General features: G+C 38.7%; 1 protein-coding gene across 9 annotated transcripts in view; it reads right to left on the bottom strand.

Moving 5' to 3' along the window:
• The window catches only part of LOC5564866 (organic cation transporter protein), a 294930-nt gene that overhangs the window by 141640 nt on the left and 127595 nt on the right, over positions 1 to 25695 (bottom strand). The gene's annotated exons all lie outside the window — the stretch shown is intronic.

The following is a 25695-nucleotide window of genomic DNA, read 5'->3' as shown; positions in this document are numbered from 1 at the left end:
GAAGACAACTCTTGAAAAGAGTTACCAACTGGGATGGCTGATGAAGACTCTTTTGCGGACGGATTTAAAGATTTTACCATTTCCGCGTATGTCTTCTTGGAGCGCTTCACAATTGAGCGACTCTCATTTCGAATGCGTCTTTTATAAGCCGGGCATTTCTGCAGGTCATGAAGTTCCTCGCGACAGTAGCTACATTTTTCGGCTTCCTGTGTGCAAGCATCTTCCAAGTGAGCTTGGTTGCATTTGCCACAACGGGGCTTGTTGTCGCAATAGCTAGCACTGTGGCCAAGCTGCTTGCAGTTGGTACAATTGAATACTTTCGGCACGTAAAGACGCACTGGGTAAAAAGCACTGTCAATACAAACAAATTTCGGGAGGACGGAACCGGGGAAAGTCACTCGAAACGAGGCTGACGGCGAAAACACTTTCTTATTTCCTTCCATGGAAACTGATTGTAATTGTTTACAATCCAGTATAGCCACATCAGGAATGGACCGGTTCTCAAAGACGCCTTTGCCAGTCTTAATGTCTTCGCATGTTAGACTCGCGTCGATAATTTTCCCTTCCACCTCGACTTCTCGTGCCGGCACATAGACGCAATATTCCACAGTAAAAGCCTCATGCTGAGCAATTTCATTCGCTGCTTTGTAGCTAGGTGCAGTTACACGCAGCTTGGATTCTTTCACTTGGTGAATAACGGTCCCAGGATATTTACGCGTCAGCTCCCGAGAAATCGAGAGCACGTTCAAAATCTTCTTTTTGCGCCGGAAATAGACAACCCAAGGCCCAGCCGAAGACGGTTGATAGAACCGCGTTCGAGCAACGAGATCTCTAGGAGGCGTATCGCCTCCATCCGATTCATCCATGCGGAAAAAAGCTTAACCGCAACCAAATGAAGAAAAAAAAAATAATAATAAAAAAAAAAACAAAAACAAAAAAAAAAATATGTGTAAAAAAAAATTATTAATCAGTGGACTATTTTGTACACACCTCCCCTAGATGGGTAAATCAAATTCACAAAAAAAAAAGAAAAAAAAATAACCAATCAGTGGGCTATTTTGTACCCAACTCCCCTATACGGGCAAAATTGCACCGGGAGAGAGACAGAGGAGAAGCGAAAAACAACCTTGAACTCAACACTGTTGTTCGGAGATGCGAAAGCAATTCAATAGATAATGTATACTTATCCGTTCTACAGCAGGAGAACGTCCACGCGCCGTAGGTAGTAGACCGACCGGGTCGGCCTTCTGCCTTGTTGTTGTTCTCGGTGCGGGAGAAAAATCAATCACCGATAATTGATGATGGGCGATGATTTTATTGCGGTGGAACGATACTAGTTTCACTAGTTCGCTTCCTTCGCAAAGCGCAATCGTCTAAGCACTCACTTTGCACAAAACTGAAACTTGTTTAACTCACTAATTAAACCAAAAACCCACGCGGGCGGTGGGGAAAAAGGCCTAAATGAACTCTGCAAAAAGTGCCGTACGATGAGACCGGGATCCTGTCGACCGACTCGTTCAAGCGCTAAGCAAGGAATGAGGTAGATAGATTAGTAAGTAATCAACACAGCCACAGAAAAATTTAAGTTTTCCCGGTAACAAAAACTGGAAGTTAAGTCTTTAGAAAATTATACCCCTTTACTCTGAATTTCATTACCCCGAATACCATGAACTTGAATACCATAACCTCGAGTTACAGTTCCTAGAATGGTATTTTTCGAATTCCATTATCACGGGGCAATGTCATTTAAGGTAACTATTAATTCGGGACAATAGCATTCAGCATAATGACGCGTCCAGGGTGATGACTCTTGGGTTAATGACATTCGGGGAAATGAAATTCGGGGTTATCTAGTAGAATCTGTTCAAGAGAGGTTTGATTTGAACATTGATTTTTAAGGAAGACATGTAAAACTAAGCTCTGCAAGTGTTATGATTTTAAAATCAATTAATCCAAACAATACCGAATAATTCTTACTTTTCTTAAACGCATTTCAAGTATTGATGCTTACTCCTCACGAGTTGGCTTGAGTATGGGTGGATTGATTTATAGCCATAGGTGAAATTATAGATTTGTGAAAAATCTAAATATTTGAATGTATGCTACAAATGATCACAAAAGTATTGAGAGTGGTGTAGAGTGCCATAGTTTGGCCCAGTGGTCACCAAGGTGCGGCCCACGGACCGCATGCTGCTCTTGAGGGAGTTTTGTGCGGGCCGCCAACGGAATGTCATGTGGCCCGCATGTTGAAATTTTCGTGATGACAGTGTTTATAATTCTTCATTTTTGCAATCGATGAAGACCTTGGGCAGCTTGTTAGTATTTTTGGGCAATAGAAAGACTATCAGGAATTAAAGATGTATTTATCAGATTATGAACAGCTCAACATCTATTTAGGATTGTAAGGTTTCTTAAATTTTCCAGTAATCTTCAGTCCAACGAATAGCTATGGTATGCTAAAGGCTGACAATATCGTCAAATTCGTTAAATTTTGTTTGCTGTTTGATAACTTCAGCGTTCAGATAACTTCAGGTTCAAGTTATATTAGAGCAGTATTTTTTCAAACCATAAATTTGAATATCAAAAGAAGTATCCTACTGTTGTATATTTTTGTTACTTTTTGTAACAACGTTACAGGACAACTATTGAAAAAAAAAACAAAAAAAAAACACCATCGATCACGTTCGTCTTAGTCGTTTGGTCAAATGGATCATATCTGTCTCCATATTCTTAGGCTGTGAACCGTTTCACCAGTTCGTTTAACTTTTAGTTAAAATTTGACAGCTCGATAGTTATTTCCCCTCCGGTTAGAAATAACCCTGCTCTGGAGCATGGTTAAACTTGACAGTTCGAAAGTTATTTTTTGCTCCCGTAAATTTGAGAATAACTAACCATCTGTCAACTTTGTTCTGAAATAACTACTCGACTGTCAAAGCTCAAATGGGTCGACTGCGATGTTCAATTTAACCATTTGAGGGGAAAATAACTATTGAAATGTCAAATTTTAACTAATAGTTAAACGAACTGGTGAAACGGTTCACAGCCTTAAAACTCGTCCATTTCAAAACATCATCTAGAAACGACAAGGTGGTTAGAAGGTATGTTCAAAAAAGTGAATGCACTCATAAGAATGTTGGTTAAATCCTCTTAAGCTTATATGTATGCAAATAAGTTAAAAACTAAAAACGAAATTTTAAAAACTTCAATCAGTATTTCCAAGTGAATTTGAAAAACAGGTGAATTTGTTTAGCGATTTGAGTTTTAAAATACAAGAAAGACGTATGAACTTAGTATAAAATGTTTTAATTATAGATTTGGGATTTTTAAACGTCATGTTTAAAACAGAGCCAGAACTGGAAGCAAGAACTGTACACGCTGTGAACTAGACTATCGAAATTCATACATTTTGGCCTTATAGAAGAGTGCATGGTGACGTCACGAAAAATTCTTCTTATCTGTCCCTCTTTCATCACGCTCAATTGACTGTCCTGCTCTTTGACAATCACTGCTGGAATTGTTGACATTTTTTTTATATGGAGTTTCGAGGTTAGGTCAGGCGTGTAACGATCTATGAAAGGTGGAACAGTTATTGCAATACGAACGCTTTATGTATCGGTTTAGCATCACCTCACATAAAGGCGTCTATAGGCACATGATGTACGCACGGGCCTATCGATCGCAAGGTCCTTGGTTTGATTCGTTGCCGCGAAAACATTTTTTGTTTTCAAATTTTGGTTTCATAAGGCAAAGCTATGAATTTCAACCCGATTGTCACGATGAAACCCCTCGTCGCGTCAAAGCTGCAAACAACAAGCAGCGCTTCGAAAGCCGAGCTGTCAACCTGAGCCGTCGTTGACGTTACCATACGTGCGTTGTCAGACTAGAGTGATTCGCAGAAATTGAAGCATATTACCAACAACTTACCTAATCTACATACTATACGTAAAAGTACCTATTATCTAAAATTGATCCCATTCGAATTGTTAGTGATACATGATGTACAAGTAGTTTAAAGACAGTGGATGAAATTATGAAATTATGTATGTAATCTACGAATGATCTCCTATACAAATTGTTTATTTATATCTTCACTCTTTGCCCTTTGTAGTTATGCTCTAAGAATATTCAATCAGTGAATTCGATTATTATACCTTTCAAATTGAATACATAGAAGACTCGAGGTAATTACATATAACTAGAACTAAGGTAGCTTTGAATTAACCTACAATTATTCAATTAGGTCTTCGTAGCAGTCAGTCTGTGACACGATCCGTAAAAGTTTTCCTGGGATTTTCACCAAAATTGTAAGACGACCTCTGTAATTTGTTGAAAATGAATCACTAAATATAATTCTATTTTTAGCTTAAAGCTTAACCCACAACATAAGGTCTGCTTCATTAAGATTTGGGAAATCTTCGCCACAAATTCCTTTAAGAATTTTGTACGTGGAGCTATGGAAACTGGACGTCACGATACGACTGCTGGAAACTATCATTGCAAAAAATGCAATCGGAGAGATTCGGCAGATACCCATATGGTGGCTTGCGATCAGTGTCATGTATGGACCCACTTCGGATGTGCTGGAGTCGACGAGTCCATTAAAGATCGTAAATACGTATGCAATGTATGTGAAGCTTTGGATGGAGTCGCAAGTGGAATGCAACAACTCAAGCCACCCGGTGCGGACAACAAATCCACGAAATCATCTAAGCGAACCAAGAAAAATTCGAACACACCCGTGCCCAGCATGACCTCCAGTGTCCGAGAAGCTCTGTTGGAGGCACAGATGAAGATGATAGAAGAACGACAACTTCTAGAAGAGCAAGCGTTAAGGGAACAGGAAGCGATAAGAGTCAAGCAGATAGAGGAAGAGCGCCGTCAATTGGATGACAAACGACGACTAGCAGAGGAAGAAAATCAACTACGAGAGCGTCAGCTTCAAGAAGAGAAAGCGTTCCAAGCAAAGCAGCAGCTCATAAGGCAGCAGTCACTCGATAAGAAACATGAACTACTCCGCCAGATAGCAGAGGCTAGTAGTCGACCCGGATCAGTTGTAGATTCACGCGGAAAAGTTTCCAGTTGGCTGGCACAGCAGCACGCCGTGGTTGACGAAGACGCGTATGATTGTGGTGCTGGTGCCCCCCACATAGTAAATCAACAAGAGCGAAACAACGGTGGAGGAACGGCGTTGCCTGCGGCTCCGATGTCGGAGAACAGATCACACAGACCTGGGTTTCAAGCTCCATCGCCTGTACAAGAAGAGGAAACAATAACACCGTTTCGTACTTCTAAAAGTTTAAATCCGACTGCACTGAGCACACAACATTTCGCTGCACGACAAGTTATAGGCAAAGAATTGCCTACGTTTGGAGGAAGTGCTGAAGATTGGCCGATATTCATAAGCTGTTTTGAACAATCAACAGACGCTTGTGGATATTCGGATGCCGAAAACTTGATCCGCCTTCAAAGAAGTCTGAAGGGCCATGCTTTGGAGTCCGTTCGGAGTCGCCTGCTACTCCCATCGAGTGTACCTCACGTTATTAGCACGCTGAGGACACTATACGGTCGACCTGAATTACTGGTTCGTTCCTTGATAGCGAAAGTACACCGTGTTCCAGCACCGAGACAAGATAGACTGGAAACTATCATGGAATTTGGTCTCGCGGTGCAAAATTTAGTCGACCATCTCACGGCGGCGCACCAAGAGAATCATCTTGCTAATCCTACACTCATGCAAGAGTTAGTGGAAAAGCTTCCAGGACCTCTAAGGCTAGATTGGGCAGTTTACAAAAGCCAACATCCAAACGTTACACTGAGGACCTTCGGTGGCTTCATGTCTAGATTGGTTACTGCAGCGAGCGAGGTGACATACGATCTACCGGTACACAGCAAGCCCGCCAGAAACGAGAAAATCAAGTCGAAAGAGTGGGGAATAGTGCAAGCACATACTGCAGTGCAGTACAGCACGGAACGCCCGAATCGTGATAGTCGGAAAGTCAGCAAACCATGTGCATTATGTGAACGCGAGGGACATCGACTACATGAATGCCCACAATTTAGAACGTTCGATGTGGATGAACGATGGAAATTCGTCCAACAAAAGGGGCTTTGTAGGACTTGTCTCAATGGCCATGGTAATTGGCCATGCAAATCCTGGCAAGGATGCGCTCATCAGGACTGCCGCCTTAAACATCATACATTGCTCCATCCACCCACCACAGCAGTATCTCATTCGGTAAATATCTCTTCTAACTGCTCTGCTAGTAATGAAAAATTGTTTCCAATATTTCGAATTATCCCGGTTGTGTTGAGAAACAGAGGTCGCTCCGAAATGGTTTACGCGCTAGTTGATGAAGGGTCATCTTTGACTCTCCTGGAAAAGTCCATTGCAGAACAACTACAAGTGGTCGGACCAACAGAGGCACTTACCCTACAATGGACTGGAAATATTACCCGAGAAGAAAACGAATCGCAAATAATTCAACTAGATGTAGCAGGAAAGGGTAGTGGCACCTATCATAAGCTTATCAGTGTGCATACGGTCGATGGATTATTGCTGCCTACCCAAACATTTCGATATCAAGAACTGGCTAAACAATTTCCTCATCTACGGGGGTTACCAATAGAAGATCAAGAACAGGTACAACCTAAGCTGCTGATCGGTTTGGAAAACCTGCGACTTGCTGTACCGATAGCCATACGAGAAGGCGCGGCTGGGGAGCCAATTGCAGCAAAATGTCGCCTTGGTTGGGGAATTTATGGATGCGCCCTAGCACCTTCCGGAAATAAACCCGTTCTGAATTTCCATGTGAGTGTCGCATCAGATTCGTCAGTTAAACGAGCAATTACGGGACTATTTCGCCTTAGACGTGTCAGGAGTATCAGGTGCAGGTGAAAAACCAGAATCAGACGAAAACAAAAGAGCGATGCGTATACTAAAGGAAACCACACGGCGGACGTTGCGAGGATTTGAAACAGGGCTACTTTGGAACACCGACAATCCAAATTTTCCAAATAGTTATTTGACAGCACTACGTCGTCTACAATCACTAGAAAGAAGACTATCGAAAGAACCGACTCTCAGAGAACGTGTAAATGAACTGATTCACGAATATGAGGCTAAGGGGTATGCCCATAGGGCTACACAAAATGAAATCCAATCGTCGGATCCGTCTCGTGTCTGGTATCTCCCGTTGGGAATTGTTACAAATCCCAAGAAACCAGATAAGATTAGGCTCATCTGGGATGCCTCAGCTAAATCCGACGGTGTGTCGCTCAACTCCAAACTCCTAAAAGGCCCGGACTTGCTGACACCATTGCCAACAGTGCTCTCTCGTTTCCGCCAGTACCCCGTGGCAGTAAGTGGAGACATAAGAGAGATGTTTCATCAACTCACAGTCATCGAACCAGACCAGCAAGCACAAAGATTCCTTTGGCGTGAAGATCCTGCAGAAGAACCACACATCTACGTGATGGACGTTTTAACGTTTGGCTCAACTTCCTCACCCTCGTCAGCACAATACGTTAAGAACCTTAACGCATCAGAGTTCGCATCCGAGTACCCACGTGCAGCAGGAGCAATTTTAGAAAACCATTACGTGGACGACTACCTCGATAGTTTTGCCACGGTGGAGGATGCGATCCGCACAGTGAATGAGGTGAAACATATTCATTCAAAGGGAGGTTTCCAGTTGAGGAAATTTAAAAGCAATGAAGTCGCCGTACTGCGCGGAATAGGAGAGCTCGCGAACGATGAATGTAAAGATCTGTTGCTAGAAAGAGGAGAATCAATCGAGTCAGTACTCGGGATGAAGTGGATTCCCAAAGAAGATGTCTTCATTTACGCTTTCGCTCCACGTAAAGAATTCCACCAAATTCTCTGCCCCGAACATGTTCCAACGAAGCGAGAGGTTTTGAAAATAGTAATGAGCCTGTTTGATCCATTGGGCTTTGCATCATTTTTTCTTGTACATGGTAAAGTGTTGATTCAAGAGATTTGGGCCTCAGGATCACATTGGGATCAACCTATAAAAGATGAAATTTGCGAACGTTGGCATCGATGGACAGAAATGTTCGACCAGCTAGTAAAGTTGAGGATACCAAGAAGCTACTTCTCTTCAGCGATTCCGACTGAGTTCAACAATCTACAAATTCATATATTCGTTGATGCTAGCGAAGCAGCTTATTCATGTGTTGGCTACTTTCGTTTGGATTCCGAATCAGGAATTCAAGTGTCGTTAATTGGCGCCAAAACTAAGGTCGCTCCACTGAAGACCTTATCAATCCCTCGACTAGAACTTAAAGCAGCAGTACTGGGGGCGCGCTTCATGGAATCAATACAAGCCAATCACACCTTTCATGTATCGCAGAAATATTACTGGAGCGATTCGAGTACTGTTATTGCATGGATCAGATCAGACCACAGGCGGTACAATAAATTTGTTGAGCTACGAATCGGTGAAATCCTGATGCTGAGTGATCCCTGTGATTGGAAATGGGTTCCTTCCAAAATCAACGTAGCGGACCATGCAACAAAGTGGAACAAAGGTTTAAGTTTTCAAAATGACAGCGAATGGTTCAAGGGGCCAAACTTTCTATACGATCCCGAACTAACATGGCCTCAACAACGAACAATTTCCACAACCCAAGAGGAGATTAAACGTTGTCACACACATTGGACTCCGAGTCCTCTAATCGACGTGAGCAGATTTAGTCAGTGGACAAGATTACACCGGGCTATGGCTTACGTTCTCCGGTTTATAGATAACCTACGTCGAAAGAGGAATCGTCAACCATTGGTTATTGGACTACTTCAACATGAGGAATTGGTTAGGTCGGAACAAAGTTTATGGAAAATTGCACAACTAGAAGCTTTTCCGGTGGAAGTTGAGTCTCTCTCCAAGACACGTGGACCACCAGAAGAACGTCATCCAACAGTTGCAAAATCAAGTTCAATCTACAGAAGCTGGCCCTTTATGGACAGTGATGGTGTAGTGCGCATGCGAGGCAGACTTGGTTCAGCATTCTACATTCCAGTCGAAGCCCGATACCCTGCGATTCTCCCAAGGCAACATCGTATAACTACACTAATTATCGAGTGGTATCACCGACGATACCAACATGCCAATCGGGAGACAATAGTAAATGAAATTCGCCAACGATTTGAAATTTCTAAGCTTCGGGCTCTCATTGGTAAAATAATAAAGAACTGTGTCAAATGCCGCCTAACAAAGGCTACACCCGAGTATCCTCCTATGGCATCTCTTCCTGAGGCTCGGCTGTCGACGTTCGAGCGACCGTTTACGTTCGTTGGGCTCGATTATTTCGGGCCAGTTCTGGTACGGGTTGGCAGGAGTACTGCAAAACGCTGGATAGCACTATTTACGTGTCTTTCCATTCGCGCCATACACCTAGAAGTCGTACATAGTATTTCAACAGAGTCGTGTATAATGGCAGTCAAACGATTTGTTGCACGACGTGGCCCGCCCGTGGAGATATACTCTGACAACGCAACGTGCTTCCAGGGAGCTAGCAATGAGCTGCAAAGGGAGATAAATGATGCACTGGCTTTAACGTTCACCAGCACAAACACCTCATGGAAATTTATTCCACCAGCTGCGCCACATATGGGAGGCGTTTGGGAACGCCTGGTGCGTTCTGTTAAAGTTGCGATCGCGTCGATCAATGAGTCTTGTCGCAAACCTGACGACGAGACACTTGAAACTATAGTTCTTGATGCGGAAGCGATGGTTAATGCTAGACCTCTTACATATGTGCCACTTGAATCAGCAAATGATGAAGCACTAACACCCAACCATTTTCTTCTAGGAAGTTCATCAGGAGTAAAGATAGCACCATTAGAAACCCCAAGTAAGCCTGCGGTACTCCGAAGTAGTTGGAAGTTAGCGCAACACATTACCAATCATTTATGGAGTAGGTGGATTAAAGAATATTTACCCATTATAACCAGAAGAAGTAAATGGTTCGAAGAAGTAAGGGAGTTAAAGGAGGGGGACTTAGTCCTAATAGTAGGCGGTACTTCGAGAAATCAATGGACTCGTGGCCGAGTGGAGAAGGTGGTATACGGGCGTGACGGAAGAGTGCGTCAAGCTCTAGTTCGCACGTCGTCCGGTGTATTGCGAAGACCAGCAGTGCGCTTAGCTATTCTCGACGTCAACGGTAATGGTAAACCCAGCAGTGAACACGATGACCTGGTGAATCATCAGCAGGATTTACGGGAAGGGGGATGTCACGATGAAACCCCTCGTCGCGTCAAAGCTGCAAACAACAAGCAGCGCTTCGAAAGCCGAGCTGTCAACCTGAGCCGTCGTTGACGTTACCATACGTGCGTTGTCAGACTAGAGTGATTCGCAGAAATTGAAGCATATTACCAACAACTTACCTAATCTACATACTATACGTAAAAGTACCTATTATCTAAAATTGATCCCATTCGAATTGTTAGTGATACATGATGTACAAGTAGTTTAAAGACAGTGGATGAAATTATGAAATTATGTATGTAATCTACGAATGATCTCCTATACAAATTGTTTATTTATATCTTCACTCTTTGCCCTTTGTAGTTATGCTCTAAGAATATTCAATCAGTGAATTCGATTATTATACCTTTCAAATTGAATACATAGAAGACTCGAGGTAATTACATATAACTAGAACTAAGGTAGCTTTGAATTAACCTACAATTATTCAATTAGGTCTTCGTAGCAGTCAGTCTGTGACACGATCCGTAAAAGTTTTCCTGGGATTTTCACCAAAATTGTAAGACGACCTCTGTAATTTGTTGAAAATGAATCACTAAATATAATTCTATTTTTAGCTTAAAGCTTAACCCACAACATAAGGTCTGCTTCATTAAGATTTGGGAAATCTTCGCCACACCGATTTTTTCGATGGATCAAATAATACTCAAAGAATTTATGACTAATTCGAAGAATAAAGTTGGCTGAAAGTTTTACAATAAATTTAAAAAAAAATAGTTAAACGAAATATTTCTCAAAAAGTTTTCAGTTTTCATCGACAACCCAAAAAATAAAAATAAAATAAATAATTTCCTACAAAATCAAACTTAGTAAGTGGATCGAAATATTCATCAAGAAATCATTATTCCGCAATAAATTAAAATTTATCTATTAGTTCTATCAAAAGAAAGACTATTAGAATCAGGAAGTTGACCAAGTGACCTTATTTGGAGAATTTTAAACCTGTTTTAAATGTGTATGCAGGTTATTAATTGTTCCAAAAAGTCTTATAAGTTTGCAGATCACCTAAATATATTCAAACATTTTCCAGCTATAAAAAAATAATTGTCTGCGATATTCTTTTCAAAACTTCTTAATTTTAATTGATAAGCCAGAACATATCTATAATACTAATGATTGATATTGATATCAATATGGAGCACCGAGAGAAAGATTAAATCGACTTGTTAATTTAGGACGAATTTGTGAATTCCGCACATCGTATGAATACTCTTGGCTGACGGCTGGTTCGTTTTTATGTTCCCAACGGTGTGATAAAATTGATTTTTAAATATTTGATCAGAAATTTTTGCTTCTTTTGATCAAAGGCTATTCTCTCGAGTTTTGCTGGTGTTATTACTATTGGCAAAAATCGCTCATATTTAATTGATAATATAACCTTCTTTATGTCATTTGCAGCTCATTGTATCGACATTATTATAAAGATCATTTGATAACACTTGCTTATATTTTCATAAGAGATTTTTCCTTCTTTGATCATAGGCTGTTCTATCAAAACTTACTGCTCGTTCAGTTCAGTTCATCGAAAGTATTCTTTAAGGTGAAGATGAATCGAGGCCAAACTTCAAATTTTCAAGAGCACAAATCTAGAGAACCCGAAAACAGTTCAATCAACTTGATCAAATGGTTACTTGCTGATGGTGACCAATCGATAAAGTTTTCAGCTGTATGGTTTTCTAGGTTTGTGCTGTTGAAAATTCGAGGTTTGTTTACAGTTGATATTTACTGGCGTAATATATGATTACATTTTTATCTAAGATGTCACCTTTTTTCATAAAAAGGCTATTCTTTCAATTTATAGACATTCGTGCAATGTACAGTGCTTTTCTGAACAATAGCAGCGCATGTCGATTTTCATACAAAATGGTCAACATTGGCGTGGTATAGTTTAGTTGCGTTCCAATCGAAAACTCTTTTCCAATTCGAGCTGATTTTTTTTTACAGAACCACAAATACAAATGAAAATTAAACATAATTTTGTACCTGCTTTTTTTTAGTTTTTGTGTGCCTCTATGGGGTACTGAGAAACTATGTGATCTTTTTTGGAAAAAATACCGTTTTGATTCATATTACGGACACTTAAGGCTTCAGTGAACTTCAACTAATTGAAACATATATAAATTGAATCGTTTCCTATACAACTTTAGCGTAATCAGGCCTTGCAAACACTTAAATTTCGAATGCTGGGTGATGATTTGGATTCCACAGCTTTAATTCACTTTAATCAACAAAAATGTTCGGCCGCTTCATGATTTTTATTCCGGACACAACCACACTTTTGCTTCATATTCCGGACACATTGATTCGAATTCCGGACAGCTCATGAAAAACACAATTAGGATAGTCGAATCATTAACTAAATGCACTAATCCGTTGGAAAGACGTCAAAACTAGTTGAACATTGTAAATTTTCATGGATTGCTATGTAACATGTTTATAAAAATCATCTTTCAAATTGGGAACTTTTTGACGGCCCATTTTGAAACATTTCGAGTGAAATCTTTCCCATACAAAGTAGAGTGTCCGGAATTTGAAGCTGTCCGGGATTCGAATCAAAACGGTAGCAGTTTTCCATTTTAAAATGGTTTTTCTACAAATATGTTTACCATTTTTGGTTTGGTGTACGATTGTTAATTAGATGTGAAAGCGGGAATTCAAAGTTTTACAATTGCTAGCATGTCAGTTTCCTGCAGGGGCTCAAAAAGTTTGAATTATTGTTATATTAAAATCGAACATATTAGAAGATCGGATGTAGATCTGTGGTGAAAATTCTCTCTTTTGCCTGAATTGGAACAAAACAAGAACATGTCAAAGTTAAACATTTGGTATGAAAATAGACATACGCTGCTATTATTCAGAATAGCACTTTTGTTTCGGGAATCATTCGTAACATGCGTACTTTGGTTTATTCTTTCGGCCAAACGGCAATAACATACAAATTCATGAAGTAGCATTTTCGGCAAGTTTTTGACACTCCCTCCCTCATCGTAGTCTATTGTCCTATAGGTAATACATTTTTCGTCACAACATCGTAGACACGTGAAAATGAATTCAATTATAAAATTAACCCTGGAAAAGTATTTTGGTTCAATCTTATGTGCCTTCTTCTCTCTGGCGCTACGTCCGAACTGAGACAAAACGCCTGCTTCTCAGTTTAATGTTCATATAAGCACTTCCACTGTTAATAACTGAGAGCTTTCTTTGCCGATTGTATATGTGTATATAGGCAGGCACGAAAATACTTTATGGACTATCAAGTTGACAAAATTTCCTTTCCGAAAATATCCTTGGCCGGTGGGATTCGAACCCACAACCCTCAGTGTGATTTTGCTGAATAGGTGCGTGTTTACCGCTACGGCTGTCTGGGCCCCTAATGTGTGTTGGTATATAACAGAACACACACGAGATGTATTATAACATTTAAATGGATGTTAACTATAACATGCTTTTTCAGAATGCGGTAGAGTGCCGGTACCAATGGTTGTAATGTACCAGTAGATTGGACTATGGAATAAAACGTACATTTTTCGAAAAAAAAAACGACATGTGTTATTTTTGGTGGCTTGATCGTCCCTAGTTTAGTCGAATTGCCAAATTTCAGCTTTTTATTCTATCAAAAAGTCATACAAATAATTAAGTTTACGCAAAAAAAATGCTCCATTGCACCAATAGTTGCCGTCGTGTTCCAGTAGTGGATCAACGGTTGGAAGCAGTTTTTAAAATGGATGTATAAAAATGAAGAAAAGTCCCAGAGATGATCTTTATGCTTCATTCGAAAGATATTAGTTGATGTTCCGAAGGAAAAATGTTAAATCTATGTAAAAATGTACCATTTTGTTAAAAATTCCTTGTATCAATCTCGAACATCTACTACTGGAGCACTAGCACAACTATTGGAACACGTGTACCAATAGTGGCTCAAGCGATTTAATGCTAAAAAATAGTTTTATCACTCTTTTTATATTTTTCCCATATACTAGAGATTGAAATCTTTCTGTTGACGCCAAAAGATCTCTGTTAAAGCTTTTTATTATTTTGTTATGATTTTTTATAGCTTAGGTAGTCCACTTGTAGCACCAGCACCCTATGAAAAAGACGATTGGAACCAATAAAGATTTTTTTGCTCTGTTTAGCAGCAGGTCAATGGTCAAACGGATTCATTTTTATTGGAGAACCATACTCACTCTACCTGGATGCGTAAATAATCGACAACACCGTCCCCGATTGAGTCAGAACGCTCAAATCAAAATCTATTTCCAATGCAGTGCCAATCGACACCTATTCCATTCCCTTGTCAAGCGCCGTCTTCTGCTGAACGTTTCATTTCCTTCAGAACCGTTTTTCTTTTCTGTCACTTTTCACTGGCTCAAGGTCATGTCTTTTTACCTCCTCCCGAGTTGATGTTTGTTTTGCCAAGCCATGATTATGGCTGCTAGCGGCTGGCTTGACCGGATATGGCCGGCTGCCAGAGCGCCCTCCTGTTGCGCTTAGAGTACGGCAGTCCAGCAGAGGACGAAGCATTTCCAGCTAAAACAAACAAACGAACGAACGAGCCCCCATCCTGACCGGTGATGTTGATATCAGCTGGCAGCAGCATCCAGCCAGTAGATGATGGAGGAATGTCGAGAAGTGTAGATTATTAAATCACGGATGACCGTTGGACGGAGGACGACATACGATGGCTCTGATCCAGAGAAAACTCTGTTAGCGTCCAGCATGGTACGAGCGTCGGGATACGATGCTGGATTGAACAAGCTGCACAGTGGCTCAAAACCCGAAAAATAGGTATTCAAATTCTTTTAAAGACATTTTTCTTTCTTCCCAATTATTTCAGATTGAATGATGCATTTGTAAATTCTTTTGAATTTTTCAAATTTCGTTGAAGTTGTTTCGAAATAATAGATCTAATTCTACAGTCATCACCAAAATAAAGTGCCCACTTGCTTGTAATCATTTCAATTGGCAAAAATCGTGTGTCAAAACTTGAAATTCATTTGTTTAAATATTTTTACTATACATTTAACATATTATCTCTGTGATACGTACTCAAGAGGTTCTTATTTTTTGAGAAAAAATGCTTCGGTGTTCTTTTCAAGAAGGTGATACAAATGTGTTCAAAAAGATGAAAATTAAGAGCGATTCTTCCCATCAAATTTGCCTTCAAAAATCAAATTTTGTTATTTTGTGAGAATTTTTGTACTATTTGAATGAGATTTATACTTTTGACCAGCATATGTATCGACTGTGGCCACTGTGCCTTGGGACAATTGACGCCCGCATCAACGTTGGTTGAATTCGACGAAAAAAAAAAACAGCTTACACTACAGGATATTATTGAAGCGATTGTAAGTGATGGTTCAAGTTTGCTCAATTCAATGCCTAGGAAATGAGTAAATTTGCAGAAAGCGACGACAGGAATGGAGGTGTTTGGATTGCAATGTTTCATGAAAGGCATTGAAGCGAACGCAACGGATACGAATGACCTTTGAAACTGTCACCGAGTAGATGATAGGTGGTTGTTGGAGAAGGATGAAATGTGCCAATTTTCATTTTCCTCGCCTGAACGAGATTCTTGATACTTTGACTTGTTTTAATCATTATAGGGGAACTTACGTATTGTCAGCAGCCTAAGCAGCTAAATTTTTAAGAGGGCAATTTTACGCAACAATAGAGCACAACAATTAGCAGCAGACACCTTAACTACACTTGAGCACACTTCATTTGTTAATTATTATACACAAAACACTATTTTATTCTCTTAATCTTCTATTTTTCCTCACCAAAGTCACGAGGCACTTGTTCTTTTATCGGCAATGCAATTACTATTGTCGGCAACAAAAATGTTCACTTCGGCAATCCAAAACTGCGCAAAAACTAGTTTATGTATTGGTAACATTTCGTATTTGTTGACAAGTCCTAAAATTAAACGTCACTCATTATGTTCTACTCGTTGAAAGAGCCAATGCAGAAAAATACAGACTACACTGAGAACAGAATTGCAGTTATAAATAGAATAGCAGAGAGTCAAATTGAATACACAGCGCCACTAAATTTATGCAGACTAAGTCACCGTCCACAAATTACGTAACGCTCTAGGGGAAGGGGGAGTAGGCTCAAACGTTGCGGCTCAAACACAAAATTTATCAACTACCGAAAAGCTAAACATTACATATAATTTGCAATTGGATTAGATGGACAAATTGATGTGAAGATTTGCGAAAAAGTTACACGTCTTTTCAGTGAGAATCGAACTCACGACTCCCCGATCTCTAGTCCTCTCATGGCGTAGTCCTCTCATGGCGTAGTGGTTAACGCGCCCAACTTCCACTCGGCTGGTTAGCCGTAAACCACGATTCATAATTAAAAACAAGTACAAAATTTATTTTTTTCTTGCAAAGACCGTTGCGGAGGGGGGGAATGGTCGAAAATTGTACATTTCAACGTTATGTCATAAATGGACGCTGCCTAATTTGGTTTTCATTTATTTTATCGAATATTTTTTGTATTCAATCTCACTATGGCAGCATTTCGACTGTAAAAATTGCCATGTCATGGTCTTGCAGCAAGTGCGAATCCAGCCTAGAAGTTGACGTCATGGTTAATTGATTCATAATATTGTGCTCTGCAAGAAAAATCTACGGAACACGATTATCGGATTACTTGAATTTCAGAGTTGCGTTTGAATGGGTTACATACATGCCCCTATTCGCTACTCACACTACTGTTTATTAGGGTGCGGCTTATTTTTCAAAACCTCTCAAAACCAAAAATTCTTGTACTCGTATGAATTCGAATCATATTAGAAGAGAAACCTCAAAGTTTGAGCCAAAATTATTAAGATTTAGAGGGGGGCAAGCGTCTTGAAGGTAATTTTTTAAATTATAAAAAATGGCCTTCAGTGAAGTCACCATAACTTCGGTAATTTCTAACCAATTTTGAAACTTGCAGCACCATTATCTTAGAAACTAAATTTATGAAAACTTTGTAGAATATCAAATTTGTGTAAAATCAAAACTAGTTTCGATAAAAAGTAGTTTACTCCAAATGTTTCCTCATTTTACTAAAATAATAACTTTGTTTGACCATAACTTCATGAATAATCAACCGATTCCAAATCTTTTACTTTTCATTCGACACATTTCACTAAAAAAGATAATTATTTGACCAAGTTATTCAACAAAAACTGAACAAAACCATGATTTATTAATGAAAAACGTCAGTTTTTTTTTTAATTTTTGTCAGTTAAACGATATTTTTAAAGCTGAAACTGGTTTTCCTCATTTGAGAAACCTTTGGAAAGGACTTGTCAACAATTTTTAAATAATTTTGAAACAATAATATTTTTGCTCATGTTAAAAAAAATATATGCACTATTCAACTTGTAAATAAAACAAAATGCTTTATAAACACAAGTTTTACATGAAAAATGTAATTTTTGGCGAAAAAACATAAATAATCCAAAGAAATTCGATTTTTTCTTTGAAAAATCATTTTTTTTTTCTTTTTTTATTAACGAGATTTTTAGCCCTGGGCTAGTTCATCTCGGGACCAACGGCTTTACTTCCCTTCCGAAGGAAGTCGTCACTACAACTTTTTTGTCAGTGACTATCTCGGGGATGGGATTCGATCCCAGGTCCTCAGCGTGAGAGGCGTGTGTTCTAAGCACTACACCAGGTCCGTCCCCTTAAAAAATCATGTTTTTGGGTAGTTTTTGTTACAAAACTAAGCCAAAAAAAAAATTAAGAAACATATGTTGTATGAACAGTATGGAAACATCTATTTTTTGCTTCAAAAACATGTACAGTCGAAGCTCGTTATAATGACCACTTTAATAGCGACAAAAGCTCTCTATAGCGACATTTTTCGATCCTTTGAAAAATATTTTAATGTTATCACTATCCTCTATAACGACATTTCTCTATTACGATGCCCCCTTGTCATGTCGTTATATCAAGCTTCGACTGTACAAATATTTGAAATAGGTTGAGTACTTATGAAGTTATGGTCAAACAAATATGAACTTTCCAGTAAAATGTAGAAAAATTTCGAGAAAACTAATATGAACTTTCCAGTAAAATGTAGAAAAATTTCGAGAAAACTACTTTTAACAAAGATTTGTTTCGATTTAAGACAAATTTGATTTGACAAAATCTTAATATTTTTGGCTCCAACTTAGCGGTTTCTCTTCTAATATGATTTGAATTCATAAGCGCACACGAATTTTTGGTTTTGAAAACTTTTGGAAAATAAGCCGCACTCGCAAAAATTGCTAAAAGGTAACGCGAAATTGAAAATTCTACAGGCTATTTTTACGTTCATATTATTCTCAGTGTATGAGAAAATCAGAATAGGCCCTTTGCAAATCAATGCACTTATGACTTGACACAAAAACATCATCCTCTGATTGCCTGTAGAACAACAGAAGTGTTGCCAAAATAGTTTACCTATTGAAAGACGTATATTTTATATGTTTCTCAGTATATCAATGTTAATGCGCTACAATCTTCAGATAAGGAAAGTATTGAAATGCTCAATCATTACCGATGCATGCTTTGTTGCCTAATTCCAATGCATTAATTAGTTGTGTTCGATTTTTTCAATGAATTTAAATTGTGAATAAAAAATACACCGCAATTGAATATGGTTTTCTGGCAACCTATTCCCGTAATAAAAAGTGATTGCCGAGGAAAGCAAAGTGCATTAATTTTAATTTGTGATTTAAAGCATAAAAATTCAGTATTTTCGAGTGCTTTATAGACGAATCAAAAGTTTAATAGTGCATGAGTGATCGGTGCGTAGCATTTGTGACAAATTGGTATTGGAGCGGAGAATTGGACCTTCCAATGTGGTGAGTTTTTCTTAAGCTGTTCTTGTGTTGTTTTTTTCGGCAGCTCACGAATGACGATAATTTTGTAAGCATTTATTTCATTCAATGATAAAACCCATGTCATATCATATTTTTGTGAAAGATGAGGTTTACATGGAAGATCATAGTTCAAGGAATACATTGAGTACATTGAAGATAACTCTTGTTCCGTAGATAAATTTTAACAAGGACGATAAGTTAGTGCTGCCGAAAATACCCTCAGGGTGCCGAAGCCATCATTTACCCTATATATCTTTCAAATATGTCTTTCATTTCTCATATCTAGATGTTAAGTTGGGTACCACTATCATCTTAATTTGGTAGAACTAATTTAACCTATTATTAACAGCACATTACATGTCGTGCTCTAGCAGTTCAAAATTGTTACAGGGAAAGTAAATTCAACTGGTTATAAACCAAAAATAAATGACTTTTGATGGACGTAATCAAATATACAAAGCAATAAAGGTTGCAATAATTTTGCCTAAAATTGTTTGTATTGTTTTTCGACACCTGCTCCAATGTTTCAACATTGAATGGATATTCTATTCTTAAGACAGTATCAGAATCATCTTGAATCAAACTCAATCGTGATGTAGGTATCGCGACCCTGGTAAGGCAGCATATCGAAAATCTTCTACCACGAAAAATGGAGAAAGGATAAATAACATACCATATTTTCGGCAACAGACCTGACAACGAAATAAACACTATGATTGTGAACTCGGTACCTGGAATGTCAGGACGTTGAATGAACCCGGACGAATGAGCCTTTTGGTACGTGAATATTGAGGATACGGGGCAAATTCTTCAACTACAGTCTGATCAACATTTATGCGCCGACAAACGATAAACCCGACGACACGAAGGATGCGTTTAATGATTGTCTCGACAAGACCTACGGAGAGTCCTCAAAACATGACGTAACAGATGTTATCGGGGATGCCAACGCTCAGGTCGGAAGAGAGGATTTTTTCCGTCCAATAATTGGTACGTAAAGCCATCACTCCGCCACCAATGACAACGGCCTAAGACTAATAACTTTCGCTGCAGCTAGAAGGATAGCCATCAGCAGCATCTACTTTGCACGCAAAGACATCCGAAAGCACACTTGGATGCACCCAAATAGCGAGCTCTGCAACCAAATAGACCACCTTTTGGTGGACGGCCGGCATTTCTCGGATGTCATCTATATGAGAACCTTCAGAGGTCCAAATATCGACTCTGATCACTATCCCGTTGTTAATAAAATTCTTACACGGTTTTCTACCTTGGCGAACACAAGAACATAGCGACCGTTGCGTTTCAATATCCAGCGCTTATCAACAGAAGGTGTAGCAGACGAGTACCGCCGAAAGCTTGATAAGCGGATAAGGGGATTCAACGTAGGCGACAACCTCAACAGTCTGTGGGAGTCTATCCACGGTGCGATGAGCACAGCAGCGCGAGAGGTACTGCTCAGAGACGGCCCAGAAATGGTTGGTTTGATAGGAGTGCCAGAAGGTGACGGATGAGAAGAATGTTGCCAGAAGCCGGCTATTAGTGTCTGGTACCTGGCGGAATAGAGAGCGGTACAAAGAAGCTAAATCAGCCAAGAAACGAATTCACCGCTGGAATAAAAAGCAGTATGAAGAAGATGCTGACGCAAAACAGCATGGAACAAAATATTATGCGGAGATTTTACGAAACTGTCAATGGCATACGGAGAAAAACAGCGCCGGGCCATTTCACTAGCAGAAGTCCAAAGACTTGCTTGTCTTGTCGGCCCTTCGGTAGTGGAATGCAAGAAAAAAATCACAAATTCACAAACGGAATGAGAGAGCGACTTCTTTCACGCATAAAAATCGCACTGTTAAGATTAGTTTGCTAAGGTATTTAAATTAAAAATACTGGATCCAGATAACTATTTTTTTTCTGAGCAACCTTATGTTAACATAGAAAAAAAGCTCTCAATCTGTCAATTCAAGAGCTACAGAAAAAATAACTTTTGAGATAAATTGCTTGAAATTGAATGATCTACTTTTTTGAAACATGTACACCAAAGTTTCTGCAAATAAAAAAAATTGGCTACTTCATTTCTATGAAAATGAGGACGAGGCTGAACCAATACAAAAAGTTTGTAGAAGCTAGTTTTTGTTTGAAAAACGTTTGTCATGGTTCATAACACAAACAGTTATCTCTTATTATGTATAATAACACCCGCTCATACTTTCAATAGAAGCTCCATTAAAGCTTGAATATCTGACTTAAAACCGTAGCGCTGCAGCGCGCTGCTTCAAAAGAAAGGCGACACATTGCAGGAGAGTGAAAATCAATAGCCTGCAGCAATCGCGTGTTACGGGAATGATTAGTTAGCTAACTATAAAGCGAAACAGAAGCTATCCACTTATCAAAGGATCCGTCCGGGTCTGGGATATTAGTAAGGAGTTTTTCCCCCTCGAACCTGAAAACACCAGTTGATGATGTAAAGCAAGCTAAATATTAATCTTCAAGCTTCTGATCATCTACATATATATATGTAGTATTTGGTACATTTTCACGTCACAGTAATGATGCAAAAATGAAAGCAAGTGAAGAGAATTGCATTTATTACAACACAGAAAGCTATGACACATCATTACATCTTGAGGAAAGCCACAAAGCACACCTGAAGAATGTGCTTTCCATTCCAATACAAAGCTCTTTTTTCTTGCGTTAAACGTAAGTAAAGAAGGCAAACGATAAAAAGACACTCGCCAGGACGACGAGAACGATTGTCATTATAAACATATCACTTGCTGAGCACAATTTACTTAATGGGATTTACCGCAGCATAAAAAGACAAGCTGATTCCCGGAGTGCTTACAAGCAGCACCGCACCGAGGCAAGTGGAATGGCGAATGGTTTCTCTTGTTGCTTTTGTGGAAAGGTAGGTAGATTCTGGGCACAATGTTCGTGCAAAATGAAAGATAAACGGTCCATCGGGTGGAGACGCATGGCGCAGAGAATGCCTCACGGAAAACTAGGTGAGTCCACAAAGGAAACACAGAAAAAAGTTTCCTTTCCGACTCATATCTGCGGGTTTGCTCCATGCGATGTCCCGAATATTGGTGTATACTAGTGGCAGACTTCAAACTGTGTTATGACTTTTTTAAGATTCAGTTTGTGATCACTTGCTCACGGCCGAAATTGAGAAAAACGATCGTTTCAATAAATAATCAATATCTTTACAAGGTATCAAACTAGATGGTCGTGATGTTCCGCAACGTTGTTACAAATTTGAAGACCCTCTTAATTTGTCATGAATATTCTGTCGTTAGATGATAACAGTGTTTCATTAGATACAAATAAATCCATCAGCAGGGTTTTTGACGAAATTTCCGTATGATATCTCTAGTAGTGATTCTTGAAAGATTTCAGCAAAATCTTTGACGGATAACTGCTAATGTTTTTGAAAAGTCCCTGAATATTTTTAATGAACTTTTCCAACACATCCAAGGATGCCCATTAGAAAGTTTCTTAAAATACTCAAAACAACTTGAAGAAGTAATGCTTGGTGGATGTCTAACATATCCTTGAGATATTTCGTGACAATAACTGCGTGGATTCTGGTACTCATATAAATTATGGAAGTTTCTGTTAAGAGCTTCCAATAATTTGTTTTTTAAGTTACTTTTTAAGTTCCTTATCAGACGCGAAAAAATCATGAATGAATTTAACTCATTTGCTTGTATCTTAACAGTTTTTTCACGTTTATTCTTTGTTTTTCTGCTAGAAATATAGCAAAGTTTTCTAATGACATTGGAGTTTGACAGATTTCCGATGAGTTTTGTGATTGAATCATTTTTGACGGCATGGTCGTCAAAAATCACTTGTTTTACATCAAAATCTCATGAGTGAGTTTTTCGAAGCAGATCTCAAATGAGTTTGCTCTTGCGGGAGAACTCAATGATTGAGATTTGAGTGTGAGTCTACCAACTCTGCCTATCACTTGTTGCTCTGAAAATTCACCTACCAAGAAAAATCTTGCCATAATCTACGAATCGGGATGCAAATTCCCTGTCCGCCCGCATATTACTGCCTCTCCTGCATTGGAGCAGGGAATCTGCACACAAACTTGACGACATTCATGTAGATGATGGTACCACACTGGGACATTTTTCGCCGTAAGGGTACCCGTCTCAAGCCTGATGGCAATGCTTTTACAATGGTAGTACTATTACAATACCGAACGAAGCGCACGCCTCAGAACGATACTATACACCCGCCTTTCTCGTGTAAGTAGCATTACTTGTGATTTTTTTGTTTCGCTTACCGGCGAAAAGGGATAAGCATCTTACGCCAGGATAATGGCCGTAACGCAATAACCGCCGGGAAATGAGCAGATAAACGGCTTACGGATCGTTGCCGCTGCCTTTGGTGTTTGCTGTTATTAGTTGAAAGTAATAGTGCTGTTTGTTATGAAACAAATTTATGGGAGCTGATAGTATCTGTTTCAAAATGACACAGAAAAGATGTGCAATACAGCAATAGTTACAAAACATAGATTATTAGGATACGAATGATCATTAGGAAGATTACTACGATGAGTTGTGTAAAAGTCGAGTTTTTGAACCAGTTAGGCAACAACTTTAGAAATCGTAGGATAAATATTCCAATAGTGGAGGTACTAAACACGATTCATCTTCGTTTCATCGCCAAAAATTCAAAAGGTGTAATAAATGTTTTTTTTTTTTTCGTTGTAACGGGAAGTAGCGACCATTTACTCAAAGAGAAAAATAATTTCACGTCAGTAACCAACGGCATGTCAGTGACAAAAAATACCTCCACTATTGATACCTTTGTTTCTTTAGTTGCACGGAATAAAACCAAGCTTATGATTGGACAAACATCAACCAATAAGTTGTTTATAATTCATAACCTGTTTTTAATATTGCAACCATCATGATGTCTGCCGGCTCATAGTAATCAATTAAAATAATCATTTTTTGCGTGGCAGCAAATTCCCTTACGATTGCGTGACATTCCTGCCAATTAAAATTTATTGGTGGAATGACATATTTTTTTTCGATTTACAGCAACGCGCAACAATTACGACATCATAATTGGCTATCTAATATTCTACTCCATCCCATTTTCAGAATGATTCCATACTAATCTCAATCATAAATTGAAATTTCCCACGCATATTGTAATTATCAATCCGAAACGGCGACGATAAAAATGGATTCCATCCAGTTAAATCTTGCTGGTCTTGTCTGGGATGGTTTAAGATCAATTGGTGATTATTCCCAACAATACATTCATAAACGTTTTTGATCTTAAGAACCCGTGCGCAAAATCCTTCACTGGCTAAAATACTCCTAAATCATAATATTTGCTCTGCACTAAGGCAAATAGGTTTTTTGGGAGCCTTGACTTAAACTTGATGCACTCAGGAAATATAGTGCTGTCAAAAAGGTAAACAAATCGGAAGATTTAATTTTATGATGCAATTAATTTTATTAAATTTATGCCGTTATGTAACTGTTTTTATTGGAATGAATTGTTATAATAAAGCCCGTTGTGCTTGATGTACTGATGCAGAAAACGGTAAGTGATAAGTGCCTGAAAAATGAAAGCTTTTTTCGTGTATCTCAGCTGTTGTGTGAAGCATAGTTGTCCCACTAGAACGGGAAGTTCAGGCAAGAATGGGAAAAATATGCTTTATACGGTAGTCTGATAATTCTACGAGAGGAATATTTGCCAATTCTATGTTTGCGTTCTGATTAACTCATAATTCACTACATGCTTATCATTACCAACATAATGATTTTGATAACCACACGCAGACTGCATTCTAATAACATTGAGTTAATAAGTTGAGATTTAAGAAGGCTTCAACATGACTTAGTGCAGTCTTACAAGTTTTACCTATGCCTTTATAAGGCAAGCAAGATGAGGTTTTGAGTATAGGTTTTAATAGACACTACACAGCTTCTTCAAAATACAATTTATTATCAACAAATGTTGCCAGCAAATAAGTTTTAACTTATATTTATCTACAAAGAATTTTAAAGTGAGTTTTACCTAAAAGAACGTTTAGCACTTTGCAATGCATTATCAAATCTGTTAGGAATGAATACATCTATAATAAAATCTCCATAAGTAACATCTAAGATCAAAAAGCACTGAAATTGTTACTTGGGTAGGCTATTCCTAAATTAACATGAAGGGGAATGCAACAAAATTTATTAGAATTTAAAACAAAAATAATTGTGAATTGATCTTTTTGACATAATACATAAGCTGTTTCAGTTTGGAGACTATTGGATACCAAGAATGGCAAAGAAAATTCTTAGGTCAATAATGTGAAACTGCCCTTGAAATAATTAACTGAGAAACAGGCTGGAATGTAACGCTATAAATTAGAGGAGTATATGGGATGATGTCAATTCACTTTTTAATGAAAAATCATAAAATCTAATATGGTAACACATGTATTGAGTTTTTTCGGTAATCCAATCCGCATGGTTATTAAATTAATAACCTCATTACCGGTTGGAAAAGTGGATAAATTATGGGTGG

Source organism: Aedes aegypti, chromosome 3 (genome assembly GCF_002204515.2).
Source record: "Aedes aegypti strain LVP_AGWG chromosome 3, AaegL5.0 Primary Assembly, whole genome shotgun sequence".
NCBI lineage: Eukaryota > Metazoa > Arthropoda > Insecta > Diptera > Culicidae > Aedes > Aedes aegypti.
The sequence above is the reverse complement of the archived record's forward strand: the minus strand, read 5'-3'. Positions and strand labels throughout refer to the sequence as shown.